Genomic DNA, 16,984 nt, shown 5'->3' with positions numbered 1-16,984 from the left:
AACAAGGAAGTAGGGAGACCCCCTTCCGTGGCAGGTTAGCATGTCAATGAACGGCTTAGACAGGAGCAGCTCCTGGCTGCAGCCTGGGACAAAGACCGGGTGGCCAGTTCACTAGATGACCATGACCATGGGCTCCAGTATGAGTATACATGGGGCTAATGAGAGGGGCCAGGGAAGCAGTGGCCTGGGGTGGGCCCAGGCTCCCCTTCCTACCACTGTTGCCAGAGCTGGAAAAAGCCATGCCCTGTAGGTACCTAGGAGTGCAAGAAAAACAGCAGGTTCTGTAGGGGAGTCTGGTTCTAGACACTGGGATCCAGGAAGGAGAATCCTACTCTTCTGCAACGCCCTCTTCAGAGCCTCAATTTATACAAGGCAAAGGAAAAATATTTAAAGGCCCTGATCCATTTTCACATATCAGGCAACAAACAAAACCTGGCACAAGTTCTAGATCCCTAGATCACCAACCCAAATTCATCTCCAACTACAGTACTTTTATTGGAGTCTGAAGTTGGGAGCAAAGGTTTGTTATAAAACATGGGCCCTGTACAGTGAACTGGTAGATAGGCAACAAATACATGACAGTCCATTAGCTGATAGCAGAGGCCAAGGCAGGAACTGAGTGGGGCCAGTTTGTGGGCTCTGAGGCCACACTGGGAAGAGGAAGTAGGTGCTGGTGGGCCCAGGGCCTCTCTGCTGGAAGAGGATGACTCATGCCTACGCCTAACTTAACAAGTGCTGTTGCTGGAGAGACTGTAGGAATGTGTTTTCTTTCACAGCCCTGCTATTTACAAAAAAAGAAGAAAAGAAAACTGGCAAAATCACAGGCATATGAAAAAAGGAAAAATGAAGAACTCGAATTGGATGTTCACATTGATGACAAATACAGTTGACTTTTGCATTCACGGCAAATTAATTTCTGTAAAGCAGGTTGAGTTCACAGGGGAAAGAGCACAATCTGAGTAGTCAGTCTTCTATCGGTAGATGTCTCATACAGCTTTGTGGGAACATGGGTATTTGTTCTGGCTTAACAATCACTACCAAGGAGTTGTTCATGATTTTCCACATAATCGAAAAAAACCCTGATGAACAACCTCATAAATGCAAGTTTTTTGTCTTAGGATTTCCTTTGGAAAAACTACAGAGAGAATGTAATTTTTTTTTTTTAAGTTTGCTTATTTATTTATTTAGAGCAGAGGAGGGACAGAGAGAGAGGGAGACAGAGGATCAATCCCAAGTAGGCTCTGCACTGTTAGCACAGAACCCAGGATGTGGGGCTCAAACTCACAAACCATGAGATCATGACCTGAGCTGAAACCAAGAGCCGGACCCTTAATTGACTGAGCCACCCAGGTGCCCCAAGAGAACACAAATGTTTAAAATAACTTAGAAACCAATCAAATTGTTCTCCTCTCCTCCCCATCCATCTCCCCCACCAAAAAGAAAGGTCAGAACTGGTTTATCTTCACTGCACACTTAAGAGCAAGGAGCCAGCCACACTGATGTGGTCCACTGGTTGTGGACACTATCCTTTTTAGTCTTTACAAAAAATGGACATCTCCTTGTTTTAATTTACACTTTAATACGCTTCCGTCCTGGTTTTCCTACTCCTCATGCCCTTTCTCCTTTTCCTATGTCAGTGATTCTCCTCTCATTTAATCTTCTACAAGCTCAAAAAATGTGAAGCAATTAGTCTGAGGTCATGGAGCTAATCCCAGTGGAGCCAACATTTGGACCCTGGAGCCTGACCCTAAGACTAAGCTCTTATTCTTTCTACCACACAACACTGATGCTCAAGATGTCAAGAATCCCTAGATAAGCTTGGACTTAAAAAAAAAATAACTTAGGAATGAAAATCTTAATCAGCATGAGAAAGCAGCATTGTAGACAAAATCGCCTGTTGGGAACCGTTCACTGGTTTGAGGTGCCAAAGGTCCTGGTCTGGTAGTGTAAGCACCTTCCTTGATAGGGGTGAGGTCCCTGCAGATGTGTGTGAGGAATTTACCCACGCTATAGAATGAGAGACTGGCAGGGGCTGAAACTGGTCTAATCACATACTCTCCAGGCAAACTCTTTTGTGAGAGCTGTTTACACAGAGAAAATGTGACCTTTTTCTTCCCTTCCCCTCTAGCACCACCGCCTGAAGCGAGGGATCCCAGCACGGCCCTCCATCCTGCTACAGGTTAGTGCACAGAACTAATCTGGCTTAGAACTCCACTCCCCCAGCTCTGAGAGGAAAGGACACCAGCCCTCACCAGAAGAGATGATCAAAGAGCAAATGTTGACCACAAAACTGTACCACTCAGCCTTTCACTGGGTTTCTCCTTCACAAGCACACACATTCCACACAGAGATCATATACCAATTTCGTTATCAGAAAGAAGCTGTTAAAACTTTCCTTTCCAGGGCCTTATAGCTCATCTACTCCTATCAACTCATTTACAGAAGAGGAAATGAAGGCATCAGAAGGACGTCTTGTCCGACATCCCCACAGGAACAATCAGGGCAGTGAGTCCAGCAGTGAGAATTACTGTCAGGGACAAAGTCTTTTTCTCATAGTCTATAGCTTCAGTGCTAGGACTTCAACATTAAAACAAAAAGGCCAAAAGGCCAATTGCCCCAGCACTGCCCGGAGTGGTACCATCCCTGATCTCCTCCCGTTGGGTATGTTTGTGGTACTTCCCCTTTGCTGCTGGAACCCCTAACACACATATTTATCTGACTTCCCCACACCTCCTTGCTAACAAGTCTGACACACCCACAGGATGTGGGAGCCTCAAGGACAAGGGCTGGGCCATGTTAATTTCTGTATCTCTCGTGTCTGCCACTCAGACAATATATTGCTATTTTGTCAATGAATCTGAGGAAAAGAAGGACATAAAAGGGGAGGTGCAGTAAAGAAACAAGGACTAACTATAGTTTTTTTATTTTTTTGGTCCTTATGATCAAGAATCAACATCACTCTAAACAAGTCATGGTTGAATAATTTTCATACACAGGCCGTACATCTCCAACACCCCCACCCTCACCCCCAGAGCACCCTACCTGGCCCCCCGGCTATCTGTCAGTCCAGGTCAGTCCTCTTCCTAAGGGTCCTAAGCCTTTTCCAAGTCCAGTGCTTTCCTCCTCAATGCCTTACCCCTCACTCATCAGAAGCAGTACATCACCTAAAAACATCTCAGGAAACCGTCTAATATGATTAAATAAATCTATAAACAAACATAGGCCCAAGGGTTGAAAGACAATTACAAATTAATAAAAATGCACAGGCATAAATTACAGTATTGGACTAGAAACAGAATCCCATTATATAAACGAAGTTATCAAACTGACCTTATATAAATGCTTCTGGAAGTAAGTAGGCCATCGGCCATGGCTTGGCAATTTTGATGAACAGAGATGGGGAGGGGAGGAGGTAATTTGGTGCCTGCTATGTGGACTCCTCGTGTCTACAGACACTTAAAACGAAAAGCTGATGAAATCAATAAGAAAGGATATTTTCATGTAAGTATTGGAGAAGAGATTACTGGCATTTTACACAGTAAAATACATGCAATTTTCACTTAAAGACTAACTTAACAAAATTAAAAGTTGACTCTCCTCAAAGTTTTAAAATTAACTTTCAAAATTACATCATTGCCCACCACTTAATTCCATGGGTTGTGATAACTGACCACAAACAGGAGTAGGAATTTTTTATTTTAAAACAATCACTTTAATGTTAAGCACAGGGACAGCCAAATCCAATGTGGCATAGAGACTGACCTACGTCACTCCCAACAAGCTCGACAAACTTTCAGATCAACCACTGCCCTTCCCAATTTTATTAAATTATATTTGGCAATTCTTGTCCCCACAAAATGCAGAATTTCAGAGCATGTCCATCAATTTCCTGCAACATAAAAGTTTACATCTGTCTTCCTTCCAAAATAAATAGATAACCTCCCCAAGACAAGAAAACGTTATTTGAACGTGCTGCATACTGAGACTGTGTATATCATATTAGACTTCTTTTGTAACTTTAATATTTAAATTAACACCAATGACATGCATTGTGTTTGTTTTAAGTAACTGAAAAGTTGCCTTGGGAAGTCTCGATTTCTTGGCTGCTAGGATGAGGGTTTCCAGTGCCACGTTTTCATAAAGAAAATCTGTCCTTCATTACAATGAAGGTGACACCAAGGGGCATGAGTTACTGTGCCTCCAGGACTCTAAAAACATGCATAAAAAACACAGAAAGTTGTACAGAATTGGCATGGGCAGAGATTTAAATGACGGTGTATTAAAATAGAAAAAATCAACAGATCTAATATCTTGGAGGGTAGAGGGGAGACAAGAAAGGAAGGAATGGACTGGAAGTACCAGACGCTCCTTTTAACGACAAACTGACAACTGCATACCAGCCCTTACCCATTCACTGTCCACGTACCAGGAAGCATGCCAAGGGCCCAACTGGATACTCAGTCCTGTGAAACGGTCACCGAGGTATCCTCACTTTACAGATAAGTCAATCACTTCCAAAAACTGGCCTGAGGTTCCCAAGATGGTGAGTGAACGGAGGGAGAGTGGCAGAAACTGGGAACCCAGATGGGTTCCCAGCCCATAAGTTCATCCCAGTTGCCGCTAAACTTGAAGACAAGCATGGTACTGTGTGGTTGGCATGGGCAGGGTACAGGGAGGTAGGCATCCCCATCAACATTAAGCACTCTCACAAAGACCATCCTAGATCGAAGCATGTCACCCTCAAAGTCCCCTCCCAGAGAACTCCTGGGCACCTGCACCCTTGTGCAACAACTGAACAACTCCTGTCCTTCCTACCCACACCTTTGCTCATGCTAGCTTCCCCCAGCCTGAAATGTTCATTCTTCTGTTTCTCAATCCTACCCTCATCCTTGAAGGCCGTGGTTCAAATTCCACCACCTCCTCCATGAGGTCATCCTCTATTCCCTCAGTGCACACTGTATTTAATCTTACCTCCTGGCACTCGGGATCCCCCCCAAAACTGGAGGCTCTCAAAAAGAGTACCAGGTGGGAATGCAAGCTGATGCAGCTACTCTGGAAAACAGTATGGAGGTTCCTCAAAAAACTAAAAAGAGAACTACCCTACAACCCAGCAATTGCACTACTAGGTATTTATCCAAGGGACACAGGTGTGCTGTTTCAAAGGGGTACATGCACCCCAATGTTTATAGCAGCACGATCAACAATAGCCAAAGTATGGAAAGAGCCCAAATGCCCATCGATGGATGAATGGATAAAGAAGATGTGGTATATATATATATATACACAAAGGAGTATTACTCGGCAATCAAAAGAATGAAATCTTGCCATTTGCAACCGCGTGGATGGAACTGGAGGGTATTATGCTAAGCGAAATCAGTCAGAGAAAGACAAATATCATATGACTTCACTCATAAGAGGACTTTAAGAGAAAAACAGATGAACATAAGGGAAGGGAAACAAAAATAATATAAAAACAGGGAGGGGGACAAAACATAAGAGACTCTTAAATATAGAAAACAGAGGGTTACTGGAGGGGTTGTGGGAGGGGGGATGGACTAAATGGGTAAGGGGCATTAAGGAATCTATTCCTGAAATCGTTGTTACACTATATGCTAACTAACTTGGATGTAAATTTTTTTAAAGATTAAAAAAAAGAAAAAGAGTACCAGGAACTAGTTACCTAGAGCCCACTCCTCAACCCCAGTAGTGTTTCCCAGCCCAAATGGTCAGGGGAGCCAAGACCCCACTCTCCTCAACCCTGAGGGAGGCAGGACCAAGGCGCCCACCACACATGTGCTATAGCTGTGAGGTGAAAGCAAACCGACCACACAGAGTGAATGCCAGGTGCTGCTCCTCACACACACATGGAATGTCCAATTAAACCAGGCTCCCCTGGGATGCCACCTCTTCTCCAGAGTCAGGGACCATCCTCATCCCAGTAGACAACCTTTCTAGTGACAAGTGACCCTAGGGTGGCAACTTCAGAACAGGGTACCAAACAAGCAAAATACACCCCCGCCCCCCCGCCTCAGTTCCCTTCCCCTAGCTTCCTTTCCCTTTCCTGCCTCTTCTCCTTTCCTCTAATGTTAAATCTCAAGAAAGTTACTAAAAGGAGCCTGAGGATTGTTTTTAAGTTGCTTTTTCAGATATCAAAATAAGTCATACGGATTTAAAATACCTATCATCAAAACTGATATTTTGGCCTTTTATCCAAATGTTCTATTAAAAGGGGGGCTGTTCAACCAAAACTCAGGTCCACATATTTAAAGAGACGAAATGGTAACACTTCTTTCTTTGGCCACCTGCCAGGAAAAATTTATGTTGCCAAAATAAAAGAGAACATGTTTGCTCAATATAAGAGCACAGGACAGAACAGCTTAGAAACTGGGCCTCTTTGACCAAGCGGTTTAAATCATCTAATTTTAAGTATATCTGTGAATGTCACCTTCACATGTCACAGGCTGTCATCTACTTGGAAATATCAGGACCGTAGCAATCCACGTCCACCCTCTGCCCACTTCTCACTCCGCATGGGGCAAAACATGGGGGAGCCCCATGTTTCGACATGGGGGTCGAAACACTCTCATGGTTTCTACTTGTCCAACTGAGGAGCTGGAGGTGTCACAGGCCTTGCCCTCCCGCTCTGGGTGCTGCCCACACAGCCTCCCACTCATGCGTGGGGCAGGGACGAAAAAAGAAATGTCATGCTGAAACCAGTGACAGCCACCTGAGGCTTCATTATATCACTCTCTGTATCTGTACTAGTTTGAAAATCTCCATTATAAAGAGCTTTTTTTTTTTTTTATAAAGGCTCCATCAGAACCTTAAGGAAAAAAATTCAAAAGAGAAACAGTTAAAAATAGGAGTATTCATGAGAGATATTTTAAGTTCATTTGAAGAAAATAAATTCCTTATGTGGTGATGGGAAGAAAAATAAAATAGCTACATCTCATTTACTATAAAGAATAAATGCTACATAAGTTCCTTATAAATAAGCGTCAAATTCAGCCATAAAATAATAAATGCAAAATACATTTCTTTAGTTCCAAATGTTAAATATTTAGAAAAGATGGTATTTTTAACAAACCCAATTTGACCCTTTCAGTGCTAAAACAAATATATTTGATTCTAAAAACGCCACTAGGCCTCCCAACAAACAATCTAGAGCCAGACTTGAAGGTTGTTTTGTTTCTTTGTTTGTTTGTTTGTTTAAAACCACTATTGTGTTACTCTCTGATCAGGACTCAAAAGCAGTAGTTCAGAGAAGCTCTTGGATGTTAAGTGCTTTTCAAAGAAAATAAACACCAACAGAATTCTGAAGCACAAATTAAAAGCCTTATCAAGTTTATGGTGCATAGAAATAACCTTACTGGAGTGTTAACACTTTCATATTCATGATGGCATTGGATTTTAACAATCAACATGTAAGATTGGCTGTGCAGGTTTTTTCCTATTTTGCACGGGTGGGGGAGGAAACAGAAGCTAAGTTGGGTTGCCATGGTTACAAAGGTGTGGGGGGTGTGGGGTGTGTGTGTGTGTGTGTGTGTGTGTGTGTGTGTGTGTGTGTGTGTGGCTTTTTGGTTTTTGTTTTCCCCTGAAGTCAGCCCTGGGACCAAAATCTACTTCAAGTTCTCCACAAGGACCACTCTCCCCCTGACAGTAAGTCACTCCCCAGCCCTCCTAAGATTACCATCCCCTGTGACAGCCGTTGCTGCTCCCCTGGGGTCCCGTGTATCAATGGTGGATCTCCACTTTCTCCTTCACCTTCAAACTCTCCCTCCCAGTGGCTCCAGGTGCAAGCTTCTCCTTCCCTTCTCTGCCAATATTCTGAAAAGGTTCTGCTCCTGGTCATGCCCTTTTATATGCCCGGACCTTTCCAATTCCCTTCATCCTCTAGAATCTTCAGTCCTCAGCCTCTCCTGGCTTCCCAGAGCACCTAACACTGCTGACCACCACCCTTGCTTCCCCCTCCCCCCAACCTCAAATTCAAGACCACCCAACCTGGATTCTCTTCCTGGTTCTCTTGCATCTTGGCAGCTTTGCTCCTGGCCCCATGCCCCAAAACTGGTGCTCTCCACAGTTCTGGGCTTAAGCCTATATTGCTGGGTCTTCCCTCGCTCCTGTCCCCTGGACCCTCTGAGACACCGCTAGAGCCTCCAATGTCCTAAATGTTAAAAAGCTCCCCCATGTACCTATATCTGTAGCTCACCCCCTTCACACTTCCCTATACTGGTTTTATCTCTCAGTCTCTTTCAAATATATCACATATTCACACTTTAATCCTGTACTATCCCTGGCCTGGTTTGGGCCCTCAGATTTCCCCCAGAAAGACTGATGAAGTGACCGAATTCAACAAGTAGCAAGCACGTATTTTAACTGAGTAGTATTTAAAACAGACAAATAATGGGGTGCCCAAATGGCTCAGCTGGTTGAGCGTCCGACTTTGGCTCAGGTCATGATCTTGCAGGTCATGAGTTCAAGCCCCACATCGGGCTCACTGCCATCAGTGCAGAGCCCACTTCGGATTCTCTGTCCCTCTATCTCCGCCCCTCCTCTGCTTATGCTATCTCTCTCAAAAATAAATAAAAACATTTTTAAAAAATTAACTAATGAACAGACAGCCAAGAATAAAGTTATGTGGTCAATTACCATAAGGCTGATAGGAACTTACACAAATATAAAGGACAGTACAGATAAGGATAAGGACAGTGAGACAAAACCTCTCTTCTCAGGGAGAAGGTAGCAGGAGTGGGGCATGATAATTCCAGAAAGAGAGAACAGCCAGTGCAAATGCCAGAGGCAGGATAGCACAGAGGCCAGTGTCACTGCAGTAAACTGAACCAACAGCCTGGTAGGTAACAGAAGAACTTTGGCTTTATTCTGAGGGGCAGTAGGAGCTACTGTGTCAAGAAGCATATAAAGTAATTTCAATTGTAAAGATTCCTCCACCTTCTTTCAGAGAATACACTGTTGTAGGGCAACTGGAAAAAAGGTTCCCCATCAGGAGGCTGTAAAATGACCCAGGCCCATAATCACACCTGCCTTGCATCCATCTCATCTTCCTACATGCAAGCTTGACCCTGAGATGTCACCACATCCTCTCCACAAGAACTTTCCATGACTCCCATGACCTCCATTAGCTATCAAGTGCCACTTCTTTGCATGGTCACTGAGCTTGCACCGTGTCCTATTACCCTTTCCTAAACACCCGGACCTCTAAACCCATGAAATCACCTGCTGTTTCCCTGACACACTACCACAGGCCTGAAATACCTTTGCTCTCCTTTCTCTGCCCTCTGAAAAGTTATTAACTCATCGGTGAAGGCTAAGTTCAAATACCACTTCCTCAGGAAGCCTTTCTTGGCTACCTCCAAAACTGCACATTGCTTGCACCTCTACAAGAGCATTCTTTCATGGGTTCCAGGTTAGAGGTGTCACAGACGGCTAACTCGAGGGCAAGAACTGTGCCTGGACCATCTAGGAATTCACATGGGGCCAAGCACAGTGCTAGGCACACACTAAGTGCTCAGTTAATGCATGCTGATCAAGTGAATAAAATGCCCATCTGATTACACATCATCTTGAGGTCTTAGGGGGAGGGGGTCCCAAGGACAGATTTTCGCTCTCAGCTGCTGTAATGTGGAGGACAGGGGACCTGATGGGAGTGTTGGGGGACTGCATGCCTAGCACTCCTGACAATGGTACGGCCACAAGTAGGGGCCAGGCTGGGTATGGATTTGAACACAAGCCTTCAAAGCCTCCTGCCCTCTCAGTCAGGTCTAGGCAGGCCACACAATCTGTTTTAAATCTGCCTAAAGTATCAGCAATGTGTTTTTCATAAGCCCCGTCCAGAAGTGTACAGATACAAGAAAAGAACCTAGAAGGATCCAAACCAAGTTAACAGTCGTTACAGTGTTAAGAGATGGTGGCATTAATTTTATTTGCCTTTACCTGACCTTGATTTTTCTCCCTAAATAAACATCATAAGGAAAAAGTCTTTTAGAAAGAATGCCAGAGCACCACCCAAGTTACATTTAAAGTATGTCTCCAAAAATAGAAAGTATCCAAAAAGCCCACCAAAACACTGAGAACAGGAGACCACTGAATATATAATGCCACTTACCAGGAAGATTATAGAAGCTGACAATGTTTTGAATGGTTTGAGCACGCAATCATCTGAGCATAACAACTGGTCCTGTGCTTTCACTTCTGAAACAATTATTTCACAAAATATAAAGCAGTAAACATTGTTCTGGATATCCCGGCCACTTACTATTGCCTCTTATCTAAACTCTTCCATAGACTTCATAATCAAGTGTAAACTGTCTTCCTTGCACCACAGCTCATTCCACGCAGGTGATCGCAACTGACTGATCAGCTCTACATTTCAATGACTGTCATTTCATGACTTACAGAGGAAATGTCAATTAAAAATAATAGGAGATCAATTACTAAGACATAATACGTCTTATTTAAGCTGAAAGCTACATCAACAAAATATTAAATCAACAAAGACTTGGCTTCTAACTTCCAGTAAAAGATCAACATAACTTTTATAATGAAACGGCATATTAAAACAAAGGTATAGTTGCTTTAGTTATCATCCCTTGAAAGAAATAAAAGGGCGACAAAGAAAGTGTATGTCAAACACAGTGCTAGATACTGTAAGTGTATGATCACATGAATATGTGTATGATCTTAGTAAATGATGATAGTGTATGATCTTAGTAAATCTGAGAGCTTTATCTTCCCCCTTTCACAAATGAAGAAACACATAGAGAGGTTAAGTAACTTAGTTACAGGAATCACAGTCACACAGTGGCAGAAATGCAACTCAAAACCAGGTCTGTTTCACAAAAGAGTCAACACTGTATGACTCTGTAATTCCACTTATATTAAGTTCAAGAACAGGCAAAATCAATCTCTATGAAAGGAATCACATCTAAGATGATATGAAAGTTAGAATAACGGTTCCCTCTAGCGGGTGGATACAGACTAGAAAGGGGCACAGGCACCTTCTGGGGCACTGAAAATGTTTACTTCTTGAGCGAGGTGGTGGACACACATTCAGGAACTGTACATAGTATTAGGGCACTTTACACTTTACTGTATGCTATCTCTCAAGTTAAAACAATTTTTAAAAATCCTCATCTGACTCTAAGTTCATACTCTTAACCACTAAACCACCACAGAGCCACTGACAGACCCGGCCACACTCTAGAATTGATTTCCTCAGATAATTTTTTTTTTTTTTTTAATATTCTGGTGAGCAATGTACATCCTAATCACATCAGAGTGAAGACACTGGAACAATAAACCTGCTTTTAAATGCCACAGAATGAAAAGTAGAAAGTATCTATTTCCTGGCTACTAGGAATTTCCCCTCTGTAGCCACATCAGAATACAATGTTCACAGATGCACAGAAAATTTGTAACCAAGTTATCTATGGAAATACCTAAAGCTAAAATTACACAAAATATTTCAAGACATGTTATAACTTTATCAATAATGCTAACTCTCAAAAGAAATTTGAATTCTGTTACAAAAATTAAGGCAGGCAGGCCAAAGCTGATGGGCAAAGAACATAAAACTCACAGTAGGGGCCACACATAATAAGTGCAAAATCTCAGCTTAGTGTTCTAACACACAGAAAACTGGTCCATACAATTAACTTTTTCCAGCAGTAAAGTTACTGTACCACATATGCCCTAATAACAAATTCTCCATTAAGTAAGTACGAGTTCTTCCCACTGAAGTTCTGTTCAGACTAGCAAAGCCTCATCACCGCTAGGTGATGATGAAATCATTACATCAATTCTCTCAAAGTCTTATACCACACACAGATACATCTTATTCAAACAGTAATTGCCTCTCCAGAGAGAGGAATTTATTCATCCCACAATTTGGAGATATCTTTGGCAAGCACCTAGTAACAGTTATCCCACCTGAGCAGGGAGTGGGGTGGGGGCAGGAGACAGCTGTATCTTACACACCTGTTGGGTATATGTGCTGTGGTTTTACTGGGTACTTTCGATTGTGTCAGCCAGGAAACCTAACTTTCAAATTGCCACAGCCCAATTTAATTCATATTTTAACGTTCTGTATACACTAAAATTGCCAGGCAATTGACTAAAATGATTTTACTTCTCCCTGATCATTTGCATATAAGACCAAAAGGCCTTTAGGAGAATTTTTCACGACTGGTAACTTATACACCATGAGTGGACATGTTGCAATAGATTATATAACCGAATATTATCCCAGATGCAAGAATCTTAATGTTATAAAAGTATACATTGGCATTTATTAATTTTTAAACTCTTTAACAAACTGTTCAACAAACGGTCAAAAAAACTAAGTAAAGTTAATATTGTAGCTATTAAGCAAGTTAGAAAGAATTAAAAGCCCTGACCCAGTATGTTAAGAACAGAGTATGCTTCAGCACATTCACAGCACTGGTCAGGATCCTTAAATTATTGTTTAAAAAGAAACAAAACAAAACAAACACAAAAACATTACCAGAAAACATTAAAACTTTTCAAAGTTTCTCTAAGAAACAATGGATTCATCTTTTCTCTTATTCCAGCATCAGCTGAAAAAGCCCCACACGTTTCTATCCACAACATCTTGGCTTTATACCAACAATGCATCATGTAAAGCAGAATGATCCATTTTTTTTACATTCTTATTCATTTCCTAATAAGTCCTTTTTTCCCAATGCACCTCTAAAAAAAGGCACACATTTGGACAAATTGTATAGTGAAAAATCAACCATGAATTATCAGTTCCATTTTCCTACTTTAGCAAAACTGTAGTACCTTAGAATCAGAAAAATCTAAATTGTGTTTTTTTAAACAAGGAACTCTTCAAAACTACAAACCATTACTCAGCTATCCATCAGCAACCCCCCCAAAATCATAACTTTTACAAGCATATGTTTATTTTCATCAAAAGATTACTTCATCCCCTGGACTTTAAAAGCCTTATCTCCATCTGCCAAATTTGGCTGATTTCAGTCAGACAAATCTGAACGGTTCCCAGTTACTGTGTCTGGTAAAGGGGAAGTTGATGCCTAGCGGAACTTCTATATTGATTACACAATGACCACCACTTATTAAGTGCTCAACTCCCATAATGCAGAGCCAGGACTTCGGTAAACATTATCCTATCTGTCCTAAAAAACAATCTGGTGGAGCAGGTGTTACCATCCCCAAAACCAGTTATGGAAAATAAGGCTGGGATGATCAAACCTGCCCTAGGTCACTGAACAGTATGTCGCAGAATCGAGACCAGTGAACAGAGAGGGTGGGAACTTGAACTGTTCTGGAGAATTAGGTCTTGCATCATACACATGTCCTCTGCACAAAAACTAAATGAAGAGCAGTGAGCCCCTGCTGTTGGGATACGGCCATAAGGGAAAAGAGCATTTCAAACTGAAAAGTTTCAACATTGTAATTTCAAACATTAGATCCAAAGATAAAGGCATTGGTAAAGGCTGCGCAGAGCAGAAAGCTTTACTTGTAGAGAGTTCTATAGGGTTCTGCACTTCCCTCGTCTTAAAATCTAATCTGATTTAAGAGCACAGGGACTCTAACACTCTCCCAAATTCCACCAGGCTTAATAACCTCTATTCAAACGAAAGAGAAGTGAGAACTAGAGCAATGGGAAGAAGTGACCGCCCAACCCTGTCTGTCCTCCCACCGGGGTCAGCTGTCAGATCCGCATGGGTGCGACCAGCAGACAGCTGGGCTCCAGAGCCCTTCGACTGGGCTAGGCTCGGGTCTCCCCTACTTCCCAGTCCCAATCCTGACTCCGTTGGCCACCTCCGGAGGCAAAATACACCGGAAGAATTTGTTATAACAAGTAGACACCCATATTCACCAACTGGTTTAGCAATCTGAAATCTACATCAAGGCTCCAACAGGGAGGGGCAGGAGAATATGGTATAATTGTCCTAAACTATCTTTCTACGAAGTTGGGAAGGTTCACGAGGCCATGAGGGTAGAGAAGCAAAGACAAACATACCATCTCTACGTTTTAAGGAGGAGAGGGAGCCTCTTCGCCCTGATTTAAAATGTATTATTTTCAGAGGTAAGCTTCCACGCCGTGACACGTGTGGGGAGATAATGGGTTCTGGGGCTCCCCTGCCCTAAGTGCAAAATACCGTACTCTGGAAATTAAGGTGACTTGGTTTTATTGCCTCCAGAAGAGTCCGCCTGCCGTCCCGGGACAGCCTCCAGGACCCCCGCCCGCGGCCTCAGCGGGGTCCCACCCCGCGCCCCCACTCCCACCCTTCCAACGAGGGGTTTCGCAAGGGCCTGCCTTACACGCTCCCGGCAGCACCCACCCATCCCCCTCCCCAGGTCTCAGGCAAGCAGCCTGGTTAATCATTCAACGCGGGCGGCGTGAAACATTTTTTTAGAGGTCAAAGCGAAAGGTTCTCCCTAAGTTTCACAGAAACCAGCCTTTGGGGACCCGGAGGTGGCAGCGGCAGGCAGGTGGGGGCGGGGAGCGGCTGCTGGCGGCTATTTGGCTCACAAAACACCTGATCTCCCCATGCGGCACCCGAGACCAGCGCAATGAGAGGGTGGGGTGAGGGTTGCGAGAGCGAAATCACGCACAGCCCCCTATCCAAACCGCCCGTGGAAGCCAGGTGAGAACGCGGGCCCCAGATGCCGCTTCGCAATGCCTGCATCACCCAGCGCGGGCTCCCCCGGAAGTTGGGGTGCAGCGAGGAGGGGGGAATGTCCCCCGGCCCCGTGGGGGTGGGGGTGGAATAGGGCAAGAGACTCAAAAGACACGCTGCTGCTGGTTTTGTTATCCTCCTTCTCTAGGGTAAGAAAGGTGGAGGAAACGGGGGACGCCTAAATGCGGCGGGAGCCACCCAGGAATGGTTTCCTCCTCTGGGGCGCCGGCACGAAGCCGGAACCGGCGAGGATCTGGATTGGGAGGGAGAGGGGTCAGTGCGGAGCATTGGGGAGCCGGGAGCAGAGATGGAAAGGAAGCGGAGAGGGCTTGGGGAGGTGGTGGGGGAAGGGAAGGGCGGGGGGTGGGGGGGCACACCCGCCGGGCCGTACCTTGTCCGGGAGCAGCTCCTGCTCAGCGGGGCGGGGGCGGGAGATCCCGGCCACATCCACGTCCCGGCCGCTCGGCGCGGCTCAGCCCGGCGACCGCCGCCGCTCACGCTCCATGCGTTGCACCGCGACGGGCGGCCCAGTGGTGGCGGCGGCGGGGAAGTCACCGGCACGGCTCGTCTCCAGCACTTGTTGCCGCCACTGCCACCGCGCCTCTCACTCCCGGCTCCGGCTCCAGGCGCCGCCACCGCCTCTGGGCGCCCCGTCCGGCCCCGCCTTCGCCCCGCCCCACGCGCCAATCAGGCCCGGCACCGCCCCTCACGTCACCGCCCAGCCCGGCCCGCCGCCCCGCGCCCCAAGTTTGGGGAAGGCCGTGCGCCAATCTGTCTGCGAGTTGGCGCCCGAGATTCGCCCAGTCTCGTGCTTCTCCTCACTTCCGGGGACCATCTGGGACCCCCAGGTCTACACGTGGGCAGTAAAGGGTTAAGCCGGGGGAAGGGGCCCCCAGGAAGTAGACTCCCTCGGAAAAACACGGCAGTTTGACCGTATCCCCAAACCCGGTCTAGCCTAAATCCCTCCAACTGCAGGTTGCCCCTCTTGCGGTACGTCTGATGTTGGGGGACTAAGCACATGGCCAGAGGAGCACTCCAGTGACCTTAAATGGCCAGAACCAGTTTGTAACTGCGCCTAGACAGGACCACAGCCGCCGTTCCGGTGTTTGGGTGCGTGCGCCCCCGCAAAACCCGGGGTTCCACTGAGTAAGGGGGAACCAGGGCCAGAATGGGACTTGACCATTGCTCTCTGCCCACGTGCCCATTACCCGCCGCCACCTCTCGGATACCCAAATGACGCCCTAGAGCCCAAGGCCTACAGTGATGCCCTACTTGGCATTGCCGCCCGATCTTCGGATTTATGAGGCCGCCCACTAATTGGTGAGGGGGAAGTTTTAGTTCTCCTTGCGGTGTCTTGCAGAGAATTTCCTCGAGGTTCCACGCGAGTCTTGAAAGCCAGAAATAAGGTGTCCAGACGCTGCGCCTCCAACTCGCACCGCGGCCCAGAGGGGCCGGGCGGACGCCTGGGAACTGCCTAAATGGCTGAACTCTGACGCTCACACCTTCGGCTCCCGGCTGCGGGGTGAGGGTTTGGGGCCGACGACACACACCGGCCGAAACACCTGGAACCACACAGACGCATCCTCCCAGCCCAGCGCCCCCGCTGGCTCGCCAGAGCACTGCATTTTAAGGCGAGTCCCAGCCGCTGTGAAAACAACTTTGGGGAGCCCCAGGTAAGCCCTGCGCGGCCGCGCGGGGAGGTTGCCCAGGTCTGGAAGGCCCAGCGCAGCCAGCTCACCCGCGCGTACTCGCCGGGAGGCAAACCTGGCGGCAGGCACACTTGAGAGCACCTCCGTCTCTTGGTCCTTATCTCTTCAGGAAGAAAAAGGTCTCCTTTACATAGCCAGACTGAACAATTAAGGACAGGACACCCTCAAATATTTGCATCTTTCGGAAGGCTTTCTGAGGTGGAATTAGCCGAAGGGGAAGGAATTGCAAATGTAGGAATTCAGGCACCTGTGAGCTCAGCCCACTTGACTGTGGACCCTAACTCTTCTCCAAGCTCAGAGTAGAACACTTTGCTGCTGGATCCACGGAGCCACGTGGGTGCACTCTTCTAGAAACAGGAATTCAGAACCAGATCTGGGAAAGTTTTTATTTTCAGCCTTCAGACCTTTTTGCTTTTATGTTGATCATATGGTTCTCTTAAGACTGAGACATAAAAGTCCAAGAAACAAGTTGGATTTTTGTATATTCATAGAAAAACAAGAAGGATGCACACCGACTGCTAACCACGGTTACCCCAAGTGTGGGATTGGAGTGTGGGAAGCGGGGAGATGAATTTTATACCCTTACTG

At 45.7% G+C, this 16,984-nt stretch overlaps 1 protein-coding gene across 3 annotated transcripts in view; it reads right to left on the bottom strand.

Moving 5' to 3' along the window:
- Positions 1 to 15,220, bottom strand: part of B3GNT2 (UDP-GlcNAc:betaGal beta-1,3-N-acetylglucosaminyltransferase 2) — a 28,043-nt gene extending 12,823 nt beyond the window's left edge. The window contains exons 1-3 of one of the 3 annotated variants that reach the window (XM_023251702.2): positions 15,079 to 15,220; positions 10,124 to 10,209; positions 3,331 to 3,469 (exon numbers count right to left, since the gene is read on the bottom strand). The gene's annotated coding sequence lies outside the window, so the exon portion shown is untranslated. The remainder of the gene's footprint in view (positions 1 to 3,330; positions 3,470 to 10,123; positions 10,210 to 15,078) is intronic. The other 2 variants (XM_023251700.2, XM_023251701.2) reach the window with 2 other exon arrangements.
- Between the last annotated feature and the right edge of the window lie 1,764 nt (positions 15,221 to 16,984).

The sequence above is a fragment of the Felis catus genome, chromosome A3 (genome assembly GCF_018350175.1).
Source record: "Felis catus isolate Fca126 chromosome A3, F.catus_Fca126_mat1.0, whole genome shotgun sequence".
NCBI lineage: Eukaryota > Metazoa > Chordata > Mammalia > Carnivora > Felidae > Felis > Felis catus.
This window is presented reverse-complemented; position numbering and strand designations above follow the sequence as displayed.